Raw genomic sequence first — 11082 nt, 5'->3', positions numbered from 1 at the left:
ATGGGGTAAGACCACATACACTCTCACTATGCATAGGGTAAGACCACATACACTCTCACTATGCATGGAGTAAGACCACATACACTCTCACTATGCATGGGGTAAGATCACATACACTCTCACTATGCATGGAGTAAGACCACATACACTCTCACTATGCATGGGGTAAGACCACATACACTCTCACTATTCATGTGACTGTTGGTTGGCGGGCCAGAACTAACGTATTGTTAGAGCAGTCCCTCCTCGTCAGAGGAAAGACTCCCACACCATGGTGGAGGCAAGCGTGAGGCGTGTATACGTGCGGCGGGTATCACCCTTATGGAGTTCAGCAGAGGTGATCTGCACTCAGATGGAGAGAGAGAGAGAGAGAGAGAGAGAGAGAGAGAGAGAGAGAGAGAGAGAGAGAGAGAATCAGTGGACCCTAAGAAATTGGCATATGTCATCGTTGCATTATACGTTAGCAAGAATTAAATGAAACTCAGCAGAGACGTGTTCCCCACGACCGTGTTGTTGGAGAGAGTAGATTGCAGTTATGTTTTCGTAAACATTTCTCTGTGGTCAGCCTTTGAGTCAGATCAGATGTGTCGTGTGAAAGGGCATTCGTTGAGATAATATCATTATGCATATATGAAGTGTGAAAATATGATAACTTAAATTAAAGGTGTACACAAACATTTCCCATTTTTTTCCTTTCTTCACTTTCGCTTGGCTTCAAGCTAAATATAATGGGGGGGAATTGAACGGAAAATGAGAACCATTGTTTGATAATAATTTGTAGCACAGTTTATAACTGGGACCTAAAGTATCAGAAAATCATTCGACATTTGCTGGTGCGAATGTTCAAGAACAACGTTGTGATCCTGAAATTCTATGAAGGGAAACAAATAAATGTAGATTGATTGTTGTATTTTTTTTTCTTTTTACTGAAGAATCTCAAATTCTACCAGTTGTATTTCTTGGGCCTCATTTAGTTTGTTTTTTTTTCTTACAAGATTCCTGTCCTTTTATGGGATTTTTATTCTCTTGTTTTAGTTTTATTCTCTTGTTTTAGTAGAAGTTGTGCTTATTTCATCTTCGTGTGGACAAGATAAGCTTGTTGGCTGGTGCGCTCTGGTATGTTAATGGGAACATGTTTGCCTCCGCAGAATCTTATCTTTACATGTAATTTAGAGCGATTCGATGTAATTAAAGTGTAATAAACGATGCGGGTAGATTACGTCCTGGTACTGAATTATTTAGAGGCAGTGCAGAAAATATTTCTATCAGAATGCTTAAACCTCCATCGGCATGACAGCACAACGTTTAAGTACGAAATCAACACCTTAAGCACGAAGGCTACGATCCTTAAGGGTATAATAGCTTGCCCTTTGACCTGACCCAGAGGGGTCAAGGATCGTACCATGGTTTTCAAGGCGCGCTGAGGTCGAACCCTTGCCCAGCTCCCAGCGTCTTGCCGCGCAGTTATTCCTAGGGACGCGAGACTGGACAGGACCTGAACCAACCGAAGGCATCCTCCGGCGAAAGCAGCGTCTGCTCTTCCTTAATTCAAAAGAGGCGAGCTCGCGCGCGCGCGCGCGCGAGAGAGAGAGAGAGAGAGAGAGAGAGGAGGGGGGGGTTTCCTGGAATTTTGATAACGCTAAATGTGTGAACAAGACAATCCCACTATCAGAAACACGCGTGTGAAGACCCCGGGATTACACATATGTGTCGTAATTGATCCTTGACGCCCTCGACGGTGAGCATGTCTCTTCGGTTTTGAAGCCTTCTGTATCATCAGCTGACAAATGTGGCAGCACCCGGGCTCTGGAGCCAAAGGGTAAATTGATTACGAGGCGCAGATGTATTCTATCAAACGCCCGCGATGCAATTACAACGCGTTAAGCACACCACCTGTGCTTATACTGGTGGCCTCAGTGTTCACCTGAAGAAGGTGGCGACTTGTTTGTGCGGGTTATCTGCACATAACAGCTATTTTTGAAGTGGTCTGTATTTACCAGCCGCCTACCTGCGAGTTATACGGATCATTTGTCTGCTTAGATTGAGATGAGCTCTTGATTAGGAAAGGAATCCATCGACCTGGGTGAAAACCACTGAAGGTTTATTTGGAAGGCGGCGGGACTTTTAAGAGGAGGAGGAGAGGAGTGTTTGTTCCAAGATTATAACATTTGTGTTGAGGGAAACTTTCGAGGTCGGTGGATGTAGAGTTTAATGCGACTGCTGTGCGTGCGTGTGTGTGTGTGTGTGTGTGTGTGTGTGTGTGTGTGTGTGTGTGTGTGTGAGGGTGTGTGTGTGTGTTATTACTCTCTGAAGTTACTGTGTGTGACTTCTGCTTGATTGTTCGAGAGTTTTTTCTTCACTGATATTTCTCTGTCTCTTAATCTTGAATATATGTACCTTGTCATTACTCCTTTTTGTTTGGATACACAAATACTCCAGCACAGTGTGTGTGTGTGTGTGTGTGTGTGTGTGTGTGTGTGTGTGTGTGTGTATGTGTATGTGTGTGTATCAAATGAGAAAATTTCTGAACTTTTAAGACTGAAATTATAGTAAGTTGTCTGGCGGAATCGGTGAAAATTTTATACAGATTTTTGAGCGCTGTCGAGTGTGAAGGCATCTTCGATTTCACAAATTTCGAACCGCATCGGAGTGAGTTTCGAATCCATGAGGAAGATTTATGTTAAGCAGGTTTGCAACCCTCACCCCAAAGCTCCCTTTACGTGTTGGTGACAACTCCAAGAGGTAGATGACCGTGTGCAGTCGGCCGGTTATCATCGAACGAGATTTAGTTGTTCGGATTTTGCTCTCTGGCTTTTAAAGTAACGTCGTTAGTAGAGGCAAACAGTATTTTTTTCCCTACGTCAATTGGCCTTAAAAAAAAAAATAAATTGAAGCCTTTGAAGACGATTAGGAAATCGTTATTTTTTCAAAAATTTCGAACGTTGCTCGAATTTTTGCTCCAGACGTTCCACGAGGCAGGTTTCACATACCTCAGGGCAATTCATTCTTCAAGACTTCTTTGTAGGTTTTTTTTTTTCTAACCAATGCCCCAAACAGTATCGATCTCTTCCTGAAACTCTAATCTCAGGTCATCCAGTGAAGTGAATCCCATCGCCAAAACATTGAAACTTGAGTTGCCGCCAAGATTCGTTGTGCACCAGTCGACCAGCACTCGAGTCAAAATGGCGGCCACCATGCAGTTGCCGCGGCTCTCCAGCAGAGGAGGGGTGGATGGTCTTAAGGACTTATAACTAACACGATGATGTATGGTCGATTAACATCCATATTTTCCCTAAAAGCCATTTGTTCGAAAGATCGAACCGGAGTCGCTCAAAAAAAAACCTAACTTAACTCAGGTAATTAGGCTGTAAGTCTGCTTAGGGACTTCACAATGATTCATAATTGCTTCCAGTATATAACAGGGGATGTCGAGGGTCAGTGCCCTCTACAGCTGTCAAGATGCTGACCGATCCCTCCCCCGATCACATCACTCAGATAAACCCATCCAGAGAGAATGCTTAGAGTTGGCAGAGCTCACGGAAGATAACCGTTAAAGGCAGCTACAGACGAAGCGGACCGCCGTTGTTCATATGAACTTGCTGGAGGTTTTAGAAATGGAGTTATGTTAAAGCCAGACACACACACATACACACACACACACACACACACACACACACACACACACACACACACACACACACACACGCAGACAACCTCGGCCAATTAAAAGTGTGGCGAAGCAAGAGAGCAAATGGCCTGCATGCCTCAGCTAATGAGTGATTTATCACAAGACATCGCCGGCGGCTGTGGTGAGATATTCCTACGTTTCTCTCATATCATGTTCTGGCCATCAGTGTCGGATGTCACAGATATGAGGGAGCAACACCAGTTTTAACCAAGGTAATCCACATGATTTGTGTTGATTGTGTTCACCGTAGTGATATATATATATATATATATATATATATATATATATATATATATATATATATATATATATATATATATACATAGTTCAGAGATGCTGGAAAACTGAATATGTTTGGATTTGAGAACCTCACTTTCAGCTTTGGGTTTCTCTTCACTGATGTAATGCAGAATTATGCAGATGGAGCTGTGTGAGAGTGGCCATTATCAGAACTTATTGGATAAGAGCATTTATGCGTCCTGGGCTTTGAGACGAACTTGGCCATAAGCGCGAACGGAGTAGACTAGAACTCCTCAGAAGACACTTCGTTTACAGTAAATTTTGCCTGGCATTCTTATGCCGTGTTGAGGGCACGGTCAAAACATGTTACAAGGGTTCTGCGAGGCCGTATCCGGATCTGCCGCCTCATATAGAGAGGGACGACCATGTGTCAGCTCCACATTTCACGGGAGCCATTCGTGAGTCTTTCTCAATTCTTCCGTACTTCTTCTCCCAGCTTAATTACCTTATAGGGAACACGAGACTCTGCAAGACAGGAGTGGAAAGTTTAACCTAAATAACACACACACACACACACACACACACACACACACACACACACACACACACACACACAAACCTAAGCTGACCACTGACCTGAGCAGTGATCAGTGTCTTAACCACTGCATATGCTGACCTGTGAAAGACGTCAGACATTTAGCTACTGATGCACGGGGAGGAAGGATTGGCAGAACTCGTATGGTATGTGGTTCCTTCGACGTACATCAGTGGACCTCGAGGTTCGTTGATGAGGGAACTGACGAATGAAGTAGAGAAAAAGGTGGGGTTGGGCGGACTTGGTGGAACTGAGTGAAGGATGTCGAGGCACAGAGATAAAGGTGAACGAAAGAGGGGTCCTAGATATGAAGTTTATCTGTACGTGCTGAAGTAGTGAGTAGATACACTTGATTGAATCTACCATCTGTTGCCTTAAGTTGGCCCCGTGTTGGTGTTTCACGGGCGACTTGGGTATAGCTTTTGTTGCGAGGCATACGTCTTCAGGAGGTTGTGGTGGTGCTAGTGGCTTTGACTCCTGCATATGTTATTGGGAAGTTTGCGTCATCAGATGCTGCAAAAAAAAAAAAAAAAAAATTGAAGAGCGTAAGGATTTGTAGAAAGTCGGTCCGTTGAATTGACAAAGAACTCACTTGGCTTCTGTTTCGTTACTGTGTCTTGTCTGCTTTTGCTCTACTCTATGTAGAGACGGTAACTTGAGATATGATGGGAAGGAGAGGAGATTTTGAGCTTTCAAGGGTCTTCACATGGCCATGTGTGTTGTTGCTTGGAGCGTGGGTGGGTGTGTGGTGACCAGGGATAGGAGTCGGAGATAGTCTCCTTCAGCAATGTTAAGTGTTGACTCTAGTTTATTTTGCAGAGGCAGTTATAATGACGTGGACCAACTTGTGGTGACTTACAGAGCCAGCTGCTCTCAGATGGCACCAAACAATTCACATACAACAATACCAGCCAGCATCTCCACCTTTGAACTTTAAGCTTGCAGTAAGCTCGCCAAACAACTAACAGCTGCTTCGTACGAATGCTCAAGGCACTCCTGAAAAACCAAGACGGGGCAGCCCTAACCAGACAGTAGATATTAGATCCATCATATTTACTCAAGCTTATTGGATGTATCCACCTCCTTGCCATCACAGATACCATCCTGAACAGTTTCACTCAACCCGCAGTCAACGAACCAAAGACCAGACGAGAACATCTTGCACATCATGTCGTCGCAAGCCAATTAGAGGCGAGAATTCCAATGGAGCGAAGACCTTTTCCATACACCGAACGACCTGTGATGCCATACTGCCATTGGCCATCCGTTGTGCTACTTTAACATCCCCTTCTAACGCATATGATCCGTTGAGCTCACAAGCGAAAGGGATGAATCTGTGAGTAGACGTTAGTGAAGGTAGTGGCAGGGGTAAACTTTTTATTTCTACTTTGGGGGGTTGGTGGTTAATTATGGAGTAGTTTAGGTTAACATTCCCGTCAGACAAGAGACTGAACATTCTCATTATCATTCTCAGCGATAAGTATTTGTGAAGAGATAAAAACTGCCCAGGTGAAGCATAGATGAATGCTGTGCTCCATGTCGTCCGAGATAACGCCGTTGATTTTCATTCGGAGAAAAATAACCCAGAAAAACTCGTCCGGCACCTCTGGGAACATCCTCTGCAGCGATAAGTTATCGACAGACCATAATTCGAATTTAAGGATAACCCGTTGAAGGACGATGGTGGTTGGGGGGGTTCAACTGAATGCACTGCTTTTGTTGAAGTATTGAAGATGAAGGAGGTTGTGCTGTAGTAGTGATTGCAAGAAACTACGTAGGTTCGTGTGTGCGGCAGACTAATTTAACTTAGGCTTTCTTTGTGTGTGCACAAGCCTCTAGCAATATTCCCCACAACCTTTTCTTATTATTACTTTTAGAATAGTTATTATTATACAACAGCTGTATCCTTGTAGCTTTAGGGCTGCACTCCCTTGTGTTTTGCCGTGTGAAAGTGGACAGATGGCGTGATTTGGGGTATGTTTACGTAGCCAAACCTAGCCAGAGGAAAAACATTTGTGGAAGGAAAGCCCCAGCGTTATTTTTCACGCAGGACAACAACCACTTTCCTCGTTCTTTGTCGTTTGTGATACAGAACTTCTCTAGGAACACCAGGATGTATCGTCTGCTACCATAGAGTAACCGTTCGAACAACCGCTTTCAAGGGGGTTACAATCAGGTACAAATCGATAGGGAATGGATGATTTCTGGGTCTTTGTGGCCAATCCATTAGGCGGCTATGTCACGAAAACCTAAAACGCTCGGCAGATCTCGCCCTCATAATTCAAATACGTCGGCCACCGGCCCCTGCCGTATGGTCTTGTTAAAACAACTTTAAATAAATGAAACGAAGAACATCAAAACTGGAAGAAATCATAATATTCACGTATGTAAAATTTCTGATAGCTTTATGCATTAGTGACCCATTAACTTGACGGTATTTGTTAAAGGATAGAGTAACAATATTCTGTCGACACTTCGTTTTCCAAATAGCTACTACTACTCTTCGTTAGTGTGTGATAAGGTTGACACTGAAGAGAAATGATGAAGATAAATAGTAATCTCGTAAGAAATAATTTTAAACTCATGAGAAATAATTTTGTAGGTTTGATTATATCAAATCTAGGATAATTGAAATAGAAACAGACGAGAGAGATAAAAGACGAGGGAGGACATGGGAAGGGGGAGAAAGAAACATACAGTGAATTAAATTGAGATGGACCAAAAAAAACGGGATAGGAAAAGTAAGACAATAAGCACATACTAATATATTCGTCACTGGTTCACTCAAACGGGTTTCCAACCGTGCTAACAAGTAGAACTTTAGGCGATGGGTACGCACATACTGGTGCTGGTACCTGGCCCCGGCCTGCTTGAAGGTTTTGGTAATGGTAGGCCATGTGTCAACACTAGCGTCACATACGATAAGATATATCTTCGCCTCCGTCACTTTGACAGTTTTTTTTTTTTTTTGCTATATGCTGCACGTACGAGAAAACTATGATTATATCATGATTGATGCGACATTCTGGAAAGCATTGCTGCGCATCGGTAATAAAGCGGCTGTGGAATACAAGTCCCAGAGACAGTGACTAATCCGGGCATTTTGTCGGCGTTTGATCGAGACTAGTTGTTTCCTCTTGGTTCTTATCTGACCTTGGCTTCTGGGAAGACTACAGTTTTGTCGAGGGCATGGATGGTCGTACCCTGCTAGAATTTCCAACCACTTCCAATTACTGGCCATTACCTGTTGCTTCGTTATCGGCTTATCAGCCGGATACTTCTGTCACACTTGTGCTCTGCAGATGCAGGAGATATTTTTGGAACACTAGGCTAGGTTTTTTAGGGAAGGTTAGACCACGATAATTGCGTTCCCAGCCTAGGCTGGGTAGTTTAAGTATTTAGGTAAGATACAGTAATGTTGTTGTTTCAGGGTAGCAAATGTCGTCAGTTTTTCTCTGTTTTCAAAGCAAATGGTGAGTTCTTGGGCAATGTTTCCTCACACATAGTTTCCAACTCTTATCCATACCTTAAAACATCGGTTCCTGACAGTTCGGTCACTGCTTATGTAGGATTATTTGATTTTATTATTATCTTTTTAATATAAAAGAATGCGAAAATGATGTGACGTCGCATAGAACACTTCCTAGAATCAGCTGAATGAAACCAAATGGAACAGCTGTGAGGTTCAAATATGGGTAGGTCAGAAACGACTACCATCTTCTGATATTGCAACCTTTCATGCCATATTCATAACTTTGTTATATGTCTTGTCATTTCTGGTACATTAATCGTCATTTAAGATCTTGAGTAGTTACAGTAGAGTGTATTCCAGTTGACCTCAACGGTGCCTAACTTCAAATCAACACCAACGTAGATGTAAATGTATCCTAGCATGTTCTGTTGGGGCGATCCTCTGCCATATACCCTATGTCATGTAGCCCGCACCATTATTGACTCACGGATTCTTGACTCACAGTTTATTGTCTCACATATTTTGATTAGCCGCCTACAGTCTCCATAGGTAGAGGAATGTTAGCCAACCAGCGAACGCCCATCCATCATGGCATTTATATCGTACGGGCATGTCCAGATTCAACTGTAGAACTTTAATCATGAAAAATATGGAGTTTAGGAAACTATTATTTCATATGCCTATCATCAGATTGATTTACGTATGGATTATGGTACAGCGATAGAGTTATCTTAACCGTTACAGTATCAAGTACATACTCAGATTCAAATGTAATTAACCGTCGCCAATGCATTAAAGTTACACTTCTAATTGACACTTGACCAATGGGGTGGTAAAACGCTAGGATGTCGGTAAGTTTAGTCACTTCGTTAAGTATAATTAGGTTAACCGGTTTTCCAGTAGACTAAAATTTATTTAGCCAGTTGCACTGCGCACAGTCATACATGGATATACGTAATTTGCTCGGCACTTTGTTATCTGATCTATTAGCATTTGTAAAATGGGCAGTTCGGGGTATAATGGGCATTCCAGTATAGTTTCCTCGGGTTGTCTTGCTCAGTTTTAGGAAAGGAATTAAGATATTGTTAGTAATTTTGTTAGGACAGTACATTTAAGGCATTGTGTTCTGATGTATTTGGTTAAGTTCACGTACGATTCAGAAAGCTAAGTAGCATATTTAGGTACAGCTAGGACAAGTTTTGTCAGCGACGTCCAACGTCACCTGTTTGATTTATGAATACGAAAGAAAAGAAGCAAAAATTTGTTTGCATGCGAGATAAGGGAGACGCATAAACAACTTTTGTATCAGCGTAGGTGACATGTGGTAAATCCAGCTAGCCAGTCGGGTGACCACATTCATAATCCAGTCAGCCAATCACGTGACTACACTCATCGACTTTCAGCCAATCAGGTGAACGCATTCACCTTCTAATGCCTGTTTATGTAAGCAGCGGCATGGGGCCCAATTTGATGTATATGCAAAAGACATTGAAGATATTATTATTATTATTATTATTATTATTATTATTATTATTAGTAGTAGTAGTAGTAGTAGTAGTGGTATGATATATGAATCATGAGTTTCAGTTTGTTCAGTGACGAAATGCATGTTAAACACTGGCTTTCTTTTGGTCATATATATATATATATATATATATATATATATATATATATATATATATATATATATACATATATATATATATTCCTTGGGGATAGGGGAGAAAGACTACTTCCCACGTATTTCCTGCGTGTCGTAAAAGGCGACTAAAAGGGGAGGGAGCGTTGGCTGGAAATCGTCCCCTTCCGTTTTTAATTTTCCAAAAGAAGGAACTGAGAAGCGGGCCAAGTGAGGATATTCCCTCTGAGGCTCAGTCCTCTGTTCTTGACGCTATCTCGCTAACGCGGGAAATGGCGAATATGTATGAAAAAAGATATATATCACATACCCTCCAACAGCCAGGACTCGAACCCAGGTTCTATGAAAGTGCTCGTTCATATGCACTGTATGTGTATATATATATATATATATATATATATATATATATATATATATATATATATATATATTATTCATACTCATTCGCCATTTCTCGCGATAGCGAGATAGCGTAAGAAACAGATGATTGAGACAGGGAAAAATCCTCACTTGGCCGCCTTCACTGCTCCTTCTTTAGAAAAATAATATGAGAAATTGGCGCTGTCTTCTTGTAAACAGAAACTTGTTATATACAGTAAAGAACAAGAGATAGATACTCTGCTCCAGGTTTTCAAAAGGCTGTGGATATTGTCCCAAGATGTTTACACAACACCAGTCGGTACGAAGGACGAACAGCGCGATTGGAAAAATAAACCAAACTTAGATTGAGACTTAGATTCATGACTCTAACCACGTCGGCTTTCTAATCTGAAGCCTGTAGTCAGCATACCAGCAAGTCCGATATCAGGACATGATAATATGCACCAGAAGTCGGACTTATTTTTATTCATAATAACAACCAATCAGAATGCACCCTTTTTTTTTCATTGGTTTTCGGCTTGTATTGACAACCTTTGTGTTTCTGATTTAATTTTCATCTAGATTATCTGCTAGCATGTATTTTGCACTTATCTCCACAGTTATATATAAAGCGATGAGTTGACGAAAAAGAACTCGAGGCGATAAGGTTACATCTGCACGAGATTCTTTCATTTTTTCCCCCCAAAGTCATTGTGTTAATGAGAATAGTACATAGCGTTTTGTCACTTTCATGAACTCTCTTATTAAAGATTATCGTATAGATTATTCATATGCATGAAGGGAGGAGAGGGGGGAATCCGAGGCTTAGCTTGCCCCCTTTTTTTTCAAGATTGTGACAAGGTGCGCTATGAGCTACAGTTGACAGCTGCAGCACATTCATGCTCAGGTACTGACGCTTTATTCTTTATAGGAACGAAGTTTTTCATACGCTTAAAGGGTCCTCAGGCAGGACCAGATATCAGTTATCTCTATGAAAAGAGAAGACTGAAGGTTACAGGCGGTGGGGGGGAAAAAATATGACATTAACTGAGAAGTTCCCAGAACGAGCGATGCGAGAAATTAAAAGA

The sequence above is a fragment of the Panulirus ornatus genome, chromosome 16 (genome assembly GCF_036320965.1).
Source record: "Panulirus ornatus isolate Po-2019 chromosome 16, ASM3632096v1, whole genome shotgun sequence".
Classification (NCBI taxonomy): Eukaryota; Metazoa; Arthropoda; class Malacostraca; order Decapoda; family Palinuridae; genus Panulirus; species Panulirus ornatus.
Note: the sequence above shows the minus strand (reverse complement) of the source record.